Source organism: Alligator mississippiensis, chromosome 1 (genome assembly GCF_030867095.1).
Source record: "Alligator mississippiensis isolate rAllMis1 chromosome 1, rAllMis1, whole genome shotgun sequence".
Lineage (NCBI taxonomy): Eukaryota > Metazoa > Chordata > Crocodylia > Alligatoridae > Alligator > Alligator mississippiensis.
In genome coordinates this window covers 27,508,646-27,526,229 of record NC_081824.1, presented here as the reverse complement: position 1 = coordinate 27,526,229, position 17,584 = coordinate 27,508,646, and positions in this window count along the sequence as shown.

Below are 17,584 nucleotides of genomic sequence, written 5' to 3'. Positions count from 1 at the left end.
AGAGCCAAGCAAGTAAGTCCTGGTTGGGGGAAGGGCAGAAGGGATGAGGGTGTAGGTTCACTGGGGGGTCCCCACCCCATTTGCGGGTTGCACCTGCTCCCCACCCATTGCAGGTTGCACCTACCCTGCCCACCGCACCCAGGGGTCATCCCTGCCCCCCTGCCCTACCCATGGGTCAAACTGACCCTGCCCATCCCACCTGCAGGTCATGTCTGCCCTCTACCCTTCATGGGTCATGCCTCTCCCCTACTCCCTGGCAGACTCCCAATCCCCTCCAGCCTGCTGGATCCCCAACCCCTCTTTTAGCCCCCCCCCACCGCCCCCATCTTGACTTACCTAATATCAGGTAACCATTTTGATCCTATTAACCTCCCACAAATGTCTGTACTTAGTCTCAGTGTTGGGGCAGAAGAACTAACAAAGGGTTCTCTTGATGGAGCAGTGTACCTCACTGCCAATGTTACTTCATTTACCACGAATAATTGCCTTACTAGACTGAATTATTTGCATTACAGTTTGGTAGCCAATGTGACACATAAGAGGAAGATAAAAGAGTTCTGAGACTCAGAGTGTAACGTTTGTAGTAACACTGTTACACTGTTCTCCATATAGAAATCATGACCTGGAATCTGAGGTGAAAATTTATACTCTAACAAGAAAGGTGAATATAAGAAGGTATTTTACATATAATCAAGATGCCGTTAAAGTCTAAGGTTAATATAACTTCTGTGTACAGTTGGTTTCAGAAGAATGTATAGCATTTGTAGGGGGATGCAAAAATATCTGCTGCTGCAGCATCAACACACCATACCACCATTGTGGCTGCATTGGGTTTGGAGCTACCCTGCTATACTTTGATTAATAGTCTTGTGATATTATCTGAACCTTTCTGTTTACACACTTGAATTGACTCTCTTTAAATACTGGGAAGAGAATATTCAGGTAACCGGTTCTTGGTAACAGTATTACATAGAACATTTTATACTTGTACTAAGTACAGGAAATTAAACTATAAGAGGCACAACTTTCAGGGTTTTTATCTTCACGTGGATATCATGGTCTGAAGCAATTGGCTAATTCAGTGTGATATATCTATATATACCATTTTAGTTCAGACACGGTATCATAGAATCATAGAATCATAAAAAGATAGGGCTGGGAGGGACCTCAGGAGGTCATCTAGTCCAACCCCTGGCTCAAAGCAGGACCAGCCCCAACTAGATCAATAAGGCAACAAGCACACACTGCTGACTCATATTCATCTTATTGTCCACTGTAATCCCCAGGTCCTTTGCTACAGAGCTCCTGCCCAGCCAGTCACCTCCAGCTTGTACTGGTGCATTAGACTGTTCCATCCTAAGTGCAGGATGTTGCACTTGTCCTTGTTGAACCTCATGAGATTTTTTTGGCCCAATCCTCCAATTTGTCTAGGTCAGTCTGACTCCTAGCCCTACCCTCCAGTGTATCTACTACTCCCCCCCCGTTTGGTGTCATCTGCAGACTTGCTGAGGGTGCACTCAATGCCATCTTCCAGGTTGTTGATGAAGACATCAAACAAAGCCAACCCCAGGACTGACCCCTGGGGCACTCCATTTGATACTGGTTGCTAACTAGACATTGAGCCATTGATTACTACTCTCTGAGCCCAATGCTCCAGTCAGTTTTCTGTCCACATTCCAGTCCATTCATGCACCCTGTACTTCCTTAGCTTGCCTGAGTATGTAGTATAGTCTCCTGTCCTAAAGACACATTCATTTGAGTCTTTCTGGTATGTGTGTACTAGAGTTAAGATGCAAACACCACTCACTGCTGTTCAGGCTTTCTTGTTGCATTTTGTGATTCCACTTAGCTGAGCTTCTATCCCACACAGCAAAGGGAGTCATTGATTTCATTGTCCTGAACTACTTAATTTTTTTGTGGATTGTGGATGTCGGCTATTCTGTACTAGTTTATCATGATCTCCTGGTTACCATAGCAACCAAGAGCCTCCTAGATAATCTCTGGGTCTAAACATTTGCTACCACTCACAGAGAACTGACACTTCCACAGAGTATGCATCAAATTAGAGGAGTGCATTCTCCAGTAGGACAACTTTCCCCCAATACACTTCTGGGAAAGCCAGGGTGACCTTCAGAACTGGCCACCTGAAAGGCTGAAAGTCTACAAGTTGCTTGTGTGAATAAAGTTGTGCAAACAGAGACTAATGTCATTTTTCTTTTGAGGCTTATAAAGCAGTCGAGGTTCTTCCCTCACAACATCCTCTTAACATTGCAGTGAACTGTCACACATCTATTTGGCTAGATGCCAAGCTCCAGTTGCACCCTGTCAGTCAGGCAAATTAGAAAATATAGTGCCTCTGGAACAGGTATTCCTAGCTCCAGGGCAAGTCTGTGAAGTTACCTTTCCAGATTCCCAGCACACGCTAACTATCTTATCACCATCACAACTGCACATGTTGAAGAGGCATTTTACGGAGAGAAAAACGCAGCCTATTGCTTTATAGTATGAATGACTACTGATGTCAATAGCTAGTGGGGAAAAAAAAACACCTTTCAGGGACAGCCCTGTGCTATGTGTGTAGGGACATATAATCATTGTGTAGGGACCATAGGACAGATTACTGTCCTCATGTGTTGTGCCCCCATGTGCAGGTCAGTGGCATGGGCTATAAGGGTGACCCCACCTAGGTTGTGTAACTGGAGGAATTCTCCTTATACTTGTCCCCTTTCATTGCATTCAAGATCCCGATGAGGGCCAAGTACAATTTGATCTGAAATAAAACATTGGTATTAGAATATCCCATGTGTTGTCTTCTGTTCATACAGACTTCAGTACCTGTCGTCACAGTGAATTTGTGTTGTCACAGGCTCAGCAAGACAGTGCTCTTATAGATTGGATTGTGTTCTCTTCAGGTGTAAATTGGTGCAGCTTCAGCCCCATTGCTTTCTGTGGAGCTGGACCATTTCACACCACTAGGGAATTTGTCTTGAACCACTTCCCAGAGCCATGGTATGATGTTAAAGGCAAAGCAAAAGAAATTCAGTATTCACAAATACCTTTAATGCTGCACAGATTTATGACGAGGGGATACATGTGTATGGATTAAAAGATGATAAAAAATATTCAGCCTTCTGGCAAAGAGAGGTATATTTACTGCTTTTGCTTCCCTTCTGTGGATTCAATTCATACAAACTTATGAATTCCCTCTGACAGCAGTGTGCAGCTTCAAAGATGTTAAAATTGAAGGCACTAGAACTCAAAGCAACTTTGTTCCCCAAGATACATTTTAATGCTGCAATGGAAAAAAACCCCACAGTCTGCAGTACCTAGAGAACGCCTGATCCTGACATCCATTTTTCATGCCGAGCAGTACTTATGTAAGGTGCCCCATTGACTTCAACAGAATTACTCATGTAAATAAGGATTATTCCAAGTGGGCAAGGTCTGCAGGATCAGACTGTAAAATTATAAAAGAAGAAATCAGCATAACAGTGGCACAGGGCATAGTGTGAACTCACAAATGATTAGATTCTTTGCAAGAAGCTTAAAGAGGGGAAATAGAAAATCTCTCTGAACAACAAAATGAGTCCAATCTGTGAGTTCCTGAACCAGAGAGCTCTGGCCCTGGCTAAGAATTTATTTTTATGAATACAATGAAAAACCAGAAATATTTTGCACTGAAATTAGGAGAACAGGTAAACAAGGTTGGCATATCGAACCTTTGCCTTTTTGGCTTTCCTGAGACTAACAAATGGCATTTTGGAGCTTTTATAAACTGAATGGGTCATGAATTTACTTGGAGGAGATTTTTCTTTGACTGCCATCTGAAAATCATTTGTCTGCTGGTAAACAGAACACTCCTCGACTTGTTCTGATAACACGTGGAAGGCTGGAAATGAGGCATCCCACCCTTCCCGCTGCTGGAGCAACTGAACACTTGACGTATAATGGATCAAAGGCTGAAATATTTTCCAGATGACCCTGGGTTCTACTGAAATAAAAGAAAGTTTCCAAGGTGTTAAACCGCATTTTCAGACCACAGGGATTTCATTTGCAATTTTATATCCTGGTATGATGAAGATACATTTGTTAATTAAAAAAAAAAAATCTTCAAATTCATTAGAGAGGTGGAGCCTTTAGATGTCAGCAAAGAGTCGCAAACTTCAGAAACTATGCCTATTTGGTCAGCATATGAATCAGGTAAAAATACTATGATAAATTTGCCTAAACTGCTGTTTTATACTGTCCTTTTATGATGCTATAACAATGACTTTAAAGCCAGAACAGGCTTGTGTTTTTTAATTAAACCTTCAGTTCTGTTGTTGCACCAGAGAGCAGTCTCTAGTCTATACAGAAATGATGCTTTTGTTGAAACATTTATCCTTATAACACTGAAAATAAAAATGAATGCCAATACCTATCAGCACCATTCCAGTAACAATAGAAACAAGCCACAGAAAGATGAGGGCTTTTTTGTTATTTTCTGTTTCAAACATCTAATTGCTTTTTTATAAGTAATTTAGAAATCTGTTACCACATGATGATTGTTCTTTGGCTTACTTAAAGTGAATTCATTTCTCTCAGATTAGTTCCCAGGAAATGGTAGCTACATTAAAAAACCCATCACCAATAACTTGCTACTTTTCCTGTCTAAATAAAATAGGCTAAATGTGGAATGGCCATGGAAAAGGAGCTACATCTCACCCTTATAGGTTGCACCTTCATCTTAACATGGAATGTAAAGACACATGAAAAATCTCTGCTACCAGTGCCCATGTTTGTTAATATTTTGTGGCTAAATATACAATTTTGTCTCAGTTTTTTAAAGTATTTAGATGCTGCACTACCATTCATTTCCCAGTTCTCTCTCACTCACTTTCTGGCAGCCTTCAGTCTCAGTCTGTCTCTAATCTCCTTGTCCCAACATACTGCTTTCTCCTCTCCAGTCTGTCTCTAGTCTCTCTGCATTTCAGTCAGGAGGCCTACCACCCTCAGGATTAATACCAGGGAGACAAGTCTTGATGTTCTCCTTTTTGGTGCCTTGAAATTTTTCATATAAAAGCTTATTCATAACTTGGCCAAATGTGAATGGATTTTTCAAGGAAACGGCAAATGGCAAGCGTCATTGTACCAAAAAAAAACTATCCTTCCATGATATTGTAAGGACATATACAAAGAATGGGCATCAGAGTTTCTTGAGTAAAGATCTCCAGAATTTTTCAGTGAGGGCCAATCAACATAATTTCCCCTAACTGTGCTTTTGAAAACAGATGGACAATTTTAGCTGAAGTGAGAAAGAGAGAGAGCAAGTCAGTCTGAAAGATATATTTTAACAAAGTGCTTAAAGTTCAGCAAGGATACCAGCAGCTGAAAGAATGGAAACCATTAATCAGCTTTACTATAGGTGGTGCTGTCACGTCTGCCTATACGAAAATTATTTGGTACTATTCAGTATGAGACTCTTAATCTGTAAGAAACTGACCCAAAATATTTAATTCTAAAATGTTAGGTACTAAGAAATCTTGATTTACTGTCATCATTTGCTTGCATCCCTGGCTATATTTTCATTAAAAACAAAACAAAATTGTAGGTCTAAAGTCAACAACTGAACACTCAAGTGAGTTAGGGGAAGAAGGGTCCTTCAAGATTGGAAATTACTACCACTCTTTTGGTAACATCACTCTTCACTGAAAACATGGGAAAAAATGAATTAAGAGCTCTGATAGCCGGCCAGCAGGAAATACAAAAATAAATCTAAATTGATGGCAGTGTTCTGTGTCTATAGGGCTTCCTTTGCAGGGTTTCATTTGCTGTGAATTCTCAAGCTCATTAGGACTGAATTTCAAATTCCAGTAAAAGTTTCCTTCTCCTGCCTTCCTTGACCTTCGCCTACTGCTGACCTACAGCATATCACGTCCCAAAGGTAAGTTTGAGCCAAGTAAACAAACAGGGACAAGGATTCTGTGAATCACTTATTACTACCAGCACCTTTCTCAGTTCAAATGGACCAGCTAGTGCAGTCAGTCACAGCCCTTTAGTTTCAAAATAAGTGTAGGTCATGCCCTCTCTCTCTGTTCTCCTAAAGAGGGCAACAGTTATTTTCATAGTCACTCCCTGGGGTCCACTAGTAAAACTGAGTATCTCTATATTGGGACCTTAGGAAAGATATAAATTGACATTCCTGAGACATGTGTCACCACTAAGAGCCAGTGCATTTGACACAATGAACCCATGACTCGGAGGATGCTGTAGCCATGGACTTCCTGATACCACTCAATTTTGTCTTCTGATTTTTATATAAGGACTGAAATCTTTCACAGAAATCAAATGCTATAGTGGGGGTTTAGACTCAAGTGTGCTCTCTATTCTGTACTGTACACTAGAGCTTCTAAGTTTTGTTCCCTCAGCGACCCTCCACGACTAACTACAGTACTGACACCACTGTTTATAGTGACATCTTTTTTCTGCCACTGGTGGATTCTCGATGAACCCACACTTGTGCTCCCACTTGCGTTGAACAAAAAATCTCACAGCATTTCCCTCCCTTCCACTCCACCCCCAGAAATAGAGATGTCAAGCTATGGAGTCCTGGCAAGTTTACATGATTAAATTTAACTTTGTGGTTTCATACAGCTACAATATTTTCACTTCCTCTTCTACACAGTTTTGAAATCTTACTTTTATTCATTAAGAGCCAAAGCAGAGTGCCATTTGCGATGAGTATTTATTCAAATGATAGGACGTCTTCCAGGGGGATCAGAACCTAAACAGTGTAAAAATTGTTGAATTTAATATAAACTTTGTTTTTTTTTGTAGAAATGATACGTTTTCAAAAAGTCATACTGCTTGACTTTAGTATCACAATAATTCACAGGAAATCATAAGGAAGTAGGGCTGAAAGGACCTCTAGAGGTCATCTAGTTTAACCCCCTGTCTGAGGCAGGATTATCCCTATCCAAACCATCCTGAACAAATCTACCATCTTACCTCTTAGCAAAAGTATAGAGTCAACCCTGATGCAAAACCCAAGACACAATAACCTAATCTGCTACAGACAGACCATAAAGGCCAGCATCCTGCTCCTACAAATGTTATTAATATACTCTTGAGAGATCCCAGGAAGAGGACTACTCCCCCCACTACAGGGAAAGGCAACCCCCACCCCCATGAATACCAATTTGACTATTAAGTGAAATTCTTTCCTGACTCCTGAGCAGAGGGGTAACGAGTCTCTGGCCAGGAACTTCTGAGTTTCTGTTTCAACAGGAGCATTGGCACATCCTCGTCAAATCCCCCAACCTTCACTGCAACCAACACTCAATGCCTCTAGGAAGTGGCTCTTTCTTCTTTTTTTGTGGAACATATCTCCTGAATTTCTAACAGGCTGGTCTAATAGTTTATTCATAATTTATTTACTGTGCAAATACAGCCTCATTTCTTTGTGGCATGTGGCACTCATTTTCCTGGCTTCTCCTCCCAAGCATTTGGGGGGGATTAAGTATAAAAATTTTCCATTTCCAGAATACTAATGATGTTAACAATCTCTTAGTATTTTATGAAGCATATTTTTTCTGGCAGATTTGCACATTCAGACACTTACACACAAGGAGTGGATTATGGTAAATTAACAAATTATAGTTAGCAGATGATTTCAATTAATCATGACTTATAAAGATGAGATCTAAGGAAACCCAAAATAATATTTTTCAAGCTATTACTCTACATCCTGCTGAAAAACAAATTCACTAGTTAAATAGTTTACGTAAGCCTGTCATAGTTTTTTTCTTTAAACACAGACTGGGCTTGATTCTCTGCTCACTTAATTAGTTTTTACTTTTGATCTTCAGTTAACCACTTACTGAGACCAGCATAGGATATAGCAAAATCAGGTTTCCTGTAAGTTTTAGTGGTAAAGTACACCTTAAAAGAACACCCTGATACTCCACTTTGTACTGTGGTGTATGTAAACCTATCCAGAATCTAAAACATCTCATATAACAACAGCCTTACAACATGGCTGGTTGATCAAATTGTTTTAACATAAAATATAATTTCTCCCACTTCAGTGACATGTAGGCTGAGCAGGGGTTGAGCAAAACTAAAATATTGTCCCTTTCACCTCTGTTGGGAAGCTTTAGGATGTAAGAGTGCATTTTTCTCCCAGTTATCATGACCCCACAGGATCTTCACCATAGAGTAATAGGTCTGTTGGAGGAGAAGGGGCAGCTTGAGGTTGAGGATAAGCTTGAGGATAACATTGTCATCAATTTAGACTGCTGTCTGTATAACTTACTTTTGTAGTTCCTCATAATTAATATCCATAGAAGATAGTGTTGCCAAATGCAGCATTAAGTTATTCACTTCCTTCTTTCTCTTTACAGTATAACTACAGTGTGTTGTAGGTTGCAGGTGTACCGACTATCAGGGGAATCCCAAGCAGTTTGGTTCCAATGAAGTTAGTTAGTACCTATTATTACAGGTATTAAACTAATGTGCAGTAACCACTGTGCATTAATGCATGTGTAGATGTGCCCACTGTGTGGAAACATCTTGTGCTGCTGATTCTAGAAGTTGGACACCCTGCTTCCTGCTAGGGAAATTTGCAATAGGATAATAAAGCCTAATAACTTAAAACTGGAAAGAGCAGTGCCACAAGCATCACTTGGGCAGCAGAGAAATAATACAAAAAGATCAAGAGAAATATGGGTTGAAGGGCAAGAATCATGTAATGTATCTCAGAGAAAAAATATTGCCAACACAGAGGTCTTGGGGAAGGAGAAGGCTGAAGAATACTTGAGACAGAAAAAGAGGTTTTGAGGAGAAGGTATAAGAGAACCAAGCAGACTAGCGGTAATCTGACACTACATTTTCCTTAGCCAAATGAGTTCCTTTAATGAGTGCTAAATTGTCTCATTTGACACTACTGCAGTTGAGAGGAGTTTTACCATTTAATTTAATGGAAGCAGGATTTTGTTTAAAAATAAGAAACAGGTAACCACTTCACAACCAAATGATTCTTAATGCAACTAAATAAACTCAGTCATTAATAACACACAGAGCCAACTACTAATGAAATAAGCTGACCAATAAAACTCATAAATATGTATCATATGAATATTTAAGTAGGAACACAGCAATTTCAGACATTAATGAAACAATGCTTGCAACATCCTTCTGAGGTTGGTGATTTTTAAAAGAGGCATTTACTAACTGATGAATCATGAGAAGTTCAAAGACCAGGTAAAGAAAGCTCTGTTGGGCAATGAGTTCAGGAGCATATTAATACCAGTTGACAAATGGTGCCCAACAGAAAAATAAAAGTTGTTATGACAGCATGTTAAAAAGTCAAACCTTGATGAGTGAATTGATATCCTGAGAAGTGAGATCAGTTACAAAGATCAGAGCAAAGCAAAATACCACAAGGAGCCCTGAGTTCCAAAAAGTGCTGAACACCTTCTGGCTTGCAAGCTGTCCCTAAAAGAATAACTGAAACAACTGAAATCTTTAATAATTTTATTGAATTGAATAGTCATAGGTATATTAGTGAAGGCAGAAATCAATTCTGAGATATGGCATGGAATGATTGTTCCATCACCTAGTAGCTACAAAAGAAAAACAAAAAAGAGTGAACTATGTAGTTTCTAAAGAAAATCCTTGGAAAATCTGGAACATGGCATTTGTTCAAAGAGTTATGCAATATTTGCTCATTATTTGCTCATGTATTTGCTTCATACATACTGAAATCCACAACATGTCAATCTCCAAACAACTTTATTGCATTTGGAGAAGAATTAAATTAAGTATTTTAAAATGGAAAACATCTTTCCATGCAGGCTGCACAGTTGAAGCTGCAAAATAGATGTGATGAGTTTTGGGTTCTCAACCATAATTTCTGGGTTTTTTGGATCCTGGTGTTCATTGTAGCTTTATAAATATCTTTCAATGACTATAATGTCAAGCAAGACTAAGGACAATTCTGTTGTAATTGAAGTCAATAGGAGTTTTGCCACTGATTTTAGTGGGAACAGGTTTGGGTCACTGATTGTTACAATCAGGCCTAGGTCTTTAGTTCATAGGTCTTAGGTCTCTAAGATTAGTTCATACAATTATATTACTGTTTTTCCTCTACTTCAAGAAATAAACAGATTCTGTAAATGTTGGAATCCTGCTAGCCATGACTATGGCTACATTTCCTAGGTCATGATCCATTTCTGTTTCAAGCATAGAAACAAGGACATTATCAAACATCCCTGTGTATCATAAAGGATACAACATGTTAATGCTAGTTTTATTTGTCTGTAATGGATATCTCTGCAATGAAATGAATTATTCTCATTTAGCATATTTACTGTAACTAGCTTTGCCATTCATTGCACAACAAATGATGGAAATTGCCAATTCAAACTGGGATGAAGCATTATTGTGTTTCAAATAACCCTAACTATAGCAGGTTAAGAAGCAGATAGATTAAAACAAAAACTTTAAGCCAGCTTTATTAGTCACTATTTCTTATCAAAACAAACTACAGCATCTTGAACAGATTACTATTAAACATTTATATGACAATAGCACTTTAGGACCACAGTCATATCTGGGGTCCCATTGTGCTGGGCTATAAACAAGGCCAGATTGCTCTGCAGAACTTAAAAAATCAACAGTTATTCTTCCTTCTTCTATAACAGTTTTCATCAGCACATCTTGGGGAGTATTACAAACACTAAGGAATCTTGTAGCACCGTGGTAAATTAGAATGATATTGTACTCATTGTATATGGCTCCATCTACCTTTCATAAAGCCACATAATGAGCCGCAGGGTTGCAGTTTGCTGGGCTGCAGTGTGCAGTTCTGTGACTCAAGTAATAGGCGTAGGGAAAAACTGAATTTTATTTTTTGTGAGCAGTAGCACAATGTCAGGATATTTTCTTTTTTTCTTTTTAAAATCACACTGCTGTTGGGCATTGTGCAGGTATTCCTTGCTGAAGGGGCTACCGTTTTATGGGGTGAGTCATTTTCATTCATAGTATGATTCCTTGACGAGAAGTCTGATAACTGCATGGAATTTGAAGTGGTTTTTACATTGGGAACATTTTATATGGTGGAAAAGAGGCAATATCTAAAAGAAAGGCAGTTATTTTAAATGATGATTGAGAGCCCTGTTTTGTTTCTCTCAAATAGAGTTTCATAACTGTATAGGGAAAAAAGTACGAAGCAGTACTAAAGACACCTCCTTATTTGCTTGTAATTAACTTGCAATCAATTCACAGATTGCTAGTGGTTCTTTTGCAATAAAATCTGCCCACATGCTGATAAAATGAATCATATTAACTTGATGACAGGCTCGTATTCCTGTTCTGATAGCTTCTGTGACCATGCATATAGCATGTATTCATAGCCTCTGATTGTTTTCTCATTTCAGTAATTGCTTTCTCATTTCAGGGATGTAGTGTCATTTTCCTTCTTCTCTGAACTTGATGTGCACCTCAGGAACTTTTCCAAGGGAACAAAAAGGGAGTTTACATGTTCACAAGGGATTGATTAAAACACAGGTGCAAAACAGCTCAGTCAAGCATGTTATACACAATCTTTTCTCTAAGAGCAGCTCCCTATCATCCGGGAGCCCTGGAGGTGGAGCATTGAGAAGCAGAATGGGGAAGCCAGTCTAACTCATCTTCTGACTGTGTCACTGGCCATATTGCACATCTGTCCTGCATATGGTCAGTGTTTGCTCAACACTATAATAGTAGTGTTCTTTTTGAGAAGTGGATTTTTTTGCATATTGCTGGTTTGATTAAGAGTTTATCTATCCTTTAGTCAGAGGTGTGTTTGAAGCACAACTAGATATACTCAAGCTAGCTTTAATCTGTGATCTTGGGTACCAATAACAATGAAACTGGTAGCAACAGGTTCAACTGCTAAGTACCTAGTCCCACATGGACTTATAGTTTCATAGTTGCAAGGCTGGAAGGGACTTTAAAGACCATTGGGTCCAGCCCCACTGCACTTGGGCAGGTCACTAGCAGATGACCCTAGTAAGATGGGCATCAAGACACTTTTTGAAGATCACCAGAGTAGATGATTGTACCACCTCTAGGGAAAGCCTTTTCCAAACCCTCAGGACTCAACTTGTAAAGAGGTTTCTTTTTCCTTATCTCTAGTCTTGTACAGCCTGCACTGATGCTTGTAGATTCATAGCTATATGCCTGGGAGTTTGCTAGAGTAAAAGTACTTCATTTATGTCTATATGTGCTACAGCCATTCCCCATGACTGCACTGTAGAAATATTCTTAATGCATCCTCATTTATCTGTCTTCATACCATCTTGGGCTCTACACTCGACTGAATTTATATGGAATATTCTTCTAAAAAGAAATATATGTAGAGCATTTACATTTACGTTGCATGGGTTCAAAGGAAACAAACAGTGGTTAACAGGGCAGCTGAGAGCCTGGGGCAACAGTGGCACATGAGGGCAGTGGCAACTCTTGGCTGCTAGTGCCATTGGCATGATTGTGTGTCTGGGGTGGCAGCTGTTATTTTTTGTCCCTCCCCACACAAGTCGGCACCCTGGGGTGCTGTCCTGGCTGCTTCATCTTAGTTATGCTAATGGAAACAAACCAAAGACTATTCCACAATAGATTATTTCACATTTTATTTCTCCAACATGGTACTGAGATCTAAAACAGAAGGTAGGGGAGAAAAGTCACAAAATTCCTATGCTCTGACTCTTCAGTCAAATCATTTTTTTAGTAGTAATGTTGTAAAAGAAACTACTTGCTATGTTACAAGTGTTATGCACATTAGCAAAAAAACCCTTTTTCTTTATCTTGGCAGTAATAGAGGGAATCATAGTATTCTGGGGAACAGTGAAATGCCTATTTAGACACAACCACTGGTGAAGGAAGGAAGAAAGGACTTTTAACTACTTTATTTCATGAAAGATCAGGTACAGAAAGCAAAAAACCATCAAACTACACCAAAGAGAAACCATTCCAGGACATTCAGAACATCACACCGTGACAAACACCTTCGCAGTAGTACACATCATGTCTAACATGCCATATATATATCCCTTGAGAAACGAACAGTTGCACCCTTCCCTGTCCCATAGTACACGTGCAAAAATCTTCAGCATCTCACCCTGAGAAAAACAAAAGCAGCCTGGTGAGGGCCCAGGGCACGGCACAAGCTGGAAGCCACAGTCGGCCACTGCGCCTGCCCGGTCGCCCAGACCGGTCAAGACAACAGAGCGCGTATTTGAGACGGCCACGTGGCACAGCGCTCCCTCGAGGGCCCAGAGTGCCTCAAAGGCGGGCACCCTCCACCGGAGCACAGCGTGCTCAAACTCCAGAGAGAGGCGCACCCGCACGAGGAGGCCGAAGAGCCGCAGGGCATTGTCTAAGCCGGTGCCGGCAAGCCGGTTGCAGCGGCTCTTGAGGATGGCCATCTTGGCCTGGCCCAGCAAGAGGTTGGCCAGGCAGATGGCGCCCCACTTGGCCTCCCGGTATGGGTAGGAGCACACATAGGTAGTCTCCGAGAAGCTCCTGCCCAGTGCCCGCAGCGGCGGCTCGAGGCTGGCAAAGAGCAGCCGCAGGCGGGGACAGTCCAGGAAGGCATGAAAGAGATCCTCATCCATGACCCCAGGGCAGAAGGTGCAGGCCGTCGAGGCGGCTGGGTCAAAGTGGGACGCAAACGTGCCAGTGGCTAGGATGCCGTGCAGCAACCACCACTACAGGTCACCAGTCTTCTTGGCGGTTGGCAGCTTATACAATGTGCGCCACGCCGGGTGGGCCAGTGGGGAAGCCGGTGGCCCCAGGCACCGTCGCCATGATGTATTGGGGTGGCCTGCCAACACCTGAGCATGGCGGATGCAAACCACCCAGATATACAAGCCTCTACACGATAGAGAAGCAAAGGGACAACCCGTGTCACTATCGGGAGGCATGGGGAGCCGCAACAGTGTGCCCGGCCCACCGGCCAACTCCGCGGCCACAGCCGGGGTGACTGACAGCGGAGGGAAAGCCTCGTTCGCAGCATCCGCGGCTTGGGGGATCTGGCATGCCCGGAGATGTTCATCCAAGGTGGCTGCTGCTGCCGGTGGGAGGGCAGCGCGGATGTCACGCAGGAGATGACCCATGGTGTGGACGGAGCGCACGCCCAGCCGTGAGGCCAGAGCCTCGGGCAAGAGCCAGGCTGACCGAGCGGGGTCAAGGAGATGGTGCAAGCAGAGGACACGCACCTGGATGAGGGTGGCTGTAAGGCTGGCAGAGGCCAGGCTCGGCACAGAGCACGACAGGGCTGAGTTGTGCACCAGAGGCTCCCTCAGCAGCTGCGGGAAACACAGGGTCCGGGCTCAAGCCTGGAGGCGGAAGGCGGCCTGCCAGGCTCGTACCACGCTGCGGTAAAAGGCCGGAAGCACTGCCCACAACCACTGGTGAAGGAAGGAAGAAAGGAAAGAAGGAATGAGGAAACATTGCCCCACACATTTTTACTATTCTGCCAGTGGTCCCTCAGCATACCCATAGATTTCCTGAGTTTTCAATTTTGAACTGCCCCAAATTTCTTTCCTGTGTAGCTATAGTTCTGTGATAGTAATTGATCTAATACAATTCTGTCACCCAAGAAACTGGCACTGAGAAGTATGGTGGTGGTGGTAACACAATGTGTGACTGAGATGCTTTTATGTAAAGTTGCTGCACTGAGGCTTAGGATAGTGTCCCACATTCAACTTAACACTTACTAAGTGCAGTTAAAATGCAAGCAGATGCACACTGAGGAAGTTTAGCAGGTTCAGTGCCCTCCTGGACCATGTCCAGATGAGTGCGGAAGTTCAGTTTCCTGGGGACAAGTAGCAGCGGTGCATCTTGTGCTACAGCTACTTGTCTGTGGGGAATGCTTGTGCCACAAGCATTTTGTCACTTGGCAACTTAACCCAGGGGCAGTAGGGGAGGCTGGGGCCAGCACTGTGTTTTTTTGACCCTGGGTATCAAAAAAACCTGTGGTGAAAAAAAGCAGAGTAGTGCATGCATGGACAACACACCCTTGCAGTGCAGACAACACCTGACTGTGTGGCATGTGGAGCTGCAGATGTGTTTGTGGCACCACATACCGCATGGGTGTACTCATCTGGACGCACCCTGGGTGTTGCAAAATTGTTCTCTTTCAGGCAGGGGCTATTTCCCAACCTGTACTAACATCAATAGGTCACTACATTCCAGTGGTCTGCAACTGTTGCAAGTTGAACACATGACAAGGCTTTTAGATACAGTATTGCATTTAGTTAGTATGCCCTGTTCAGCATAGACTTCTGCAGATAACTAGAGACAAAAAGAATAAAACAAAGCCAAAATGTAATCATAATTATTCAGTGGTTCCCTAGATCTAAGGAAAAAACTGTCTAACCAGAAGCATGGTGAAGAACTGTAAAAGGTTATCTAGAGAGATTGTGAAATCTCCTTCGCTGATGATTTTGAAGGGCAGTTTGGACAGGATTTGTCAGCAATAATCTAGGCATACTTAATTCTGCCAGACAACAGGGAGATAGACTTTATGTCCTTTTGAGATTTCTTCTGGTCATACAATTCTACCATAATATAATATGTTTATTTGTACCGAGGGGATTAAAGCTGTAGTGTGCTAGGCTCTGTGCACACATGTAGCTCAAATCAGTCCTAACACCAAAGGGTTTATAGTCTTTCTGCTCTGAAGGACTTACCATCCAACTTGAGAGACAATACAGACATGGGGAGCACCAAGAAGCAATAGTGGTCAGCCTGCAGAATTGTTATCATAACACTTAACAGTCTGTCCTCACTTTTCAAAGTTGTTCCATAAGCATAGCTTAAAAGGTTTTGGTATCTTAGCGAATGGAAAGGTGTTCCTTGTCCGCTGATACTCCTTTCCTATTGTGTTTGTCCTAAAGATACCAAGATGCATGATTTTTTTCTCATCTTCCATGAGATGAAATAGAATAGCTGGGGCTCAGTTACTAGGTAACTTTTGTCCCCTTTATGGATCTCACTTCAGTCATCAGTAATTCCATTTGCTCTGATGTCTCTCCTTGATAAGGTAGATCCTGGTTTCAAAGCAAAGTGTCAATCCACTGAGCACTGTACTAAGGACTTTGAAATTCAATGTGAAACCTTCATTTAGGCCTGGTGTAGGATAGGGAGTTAATGCAGACAGGAAGAGTAGGTTGATAAATTCCTGCTAGCCTGTGCTATGGCTGCCCATGGCACCAGCTGGAGCTGTTTGATTTCATTCCAAGTAGAGTTCTAGAGCACTGTAGCAGCTACGGCCAGGATCTGGTTACTATGACATGGTTTGTCCAGGTGAGATGCAGTCTGCTGGCCAGTAGTGGATAAGAGAAGAGATTTATAGCAAACCATGCTAGAGGAGTCCAGTGGGACTACGAGGTAGTGAAGTAGTGTTTAGGAGAGTTCATAGTAGCCTTGATTATGCACACTGCATTGACAATCATTAACAATCCAAGGGTAGACAAACACCCGCTCGTGCAGATTATAGTATTTCCAATTCATCAGAACATTTCCCTCTTCCTACCAACGCCAGCTCTTGTTTTGCCAGGGTCCTGCTCTCTACAATTACTTTTTTTCCATCTGAGATCTTCACTTTGGCAATGAGAGAGCTGGGGAGTTTGCTGCTGACCTGAAGCTGGGTATTACCCTCATTCTCCCATTATTTAATGAATAACTCACACCCTGAAGTTTTATAGTTGTATAGAATGGAAGAGAGGCTTGAATCTCCTTCCTATCCCCAGTTATCTGTGGAATAGCAAGGAAACCTTGTAAGTGAGCACAGCAATTTAAATTATTTTAGTACCTTAAAAAAAGTACTGATACAGTATGACACACATACTTCCACCTTGCCTTCTTTGGTCGCTTAGGCATCAGGTTATTATGACATGATCTGTTATGACACAGATGTATTAAGTGAATTTCAAATAAAAAATATGTTCCATTTGAAGATGATCAGACTGCTGTTTTGACAAAGCATATTATGACTTCAGCTTGGCATCATTAAAATAGCTCCCCCCTCCCCCCCCCTCCCAAAGCCCTTCCTCTCCTCACATCCCTTGAAATGCAGGAACACCTTATATTTTAGCTGTCATCTTAATAGTAGATATTATTATGGGCAAAGGAGCTAATATCAACTGCTTTTAATTTAAGGAGGATTTCTTTTTACATGAAAAGAAAGCATTTTATACCATTTTCACTGGAAGTTACAGGGGCCCTGCCAAGGAGATTCAATTATGCTTTTAAAATACAAATCCTAGGAGTTCTGAAATTATAGGCTGTGGGTAGTGATATATTAAATGTTTTACAAGTGAAGAGAAATTAGTGCGTTTTGGCTTCTCCTTAGCTCAGTTAAGAAACAAAGCTGTTCTTTTGTTGTAGGTAAAAAGCAGTTCCTTCCAGAACAGTTTGCAAAAACTGGAAAGCACTTTCTTATAATTTTCTGAAATGCCACATAGTTAACTCCAGAACGCAGAAGATAAAGCTGGCCTCAGAGCCTCACCTAGTACTCTACTAATCAACAGGTCATGCATCTCACCACCCTGCAGATGTT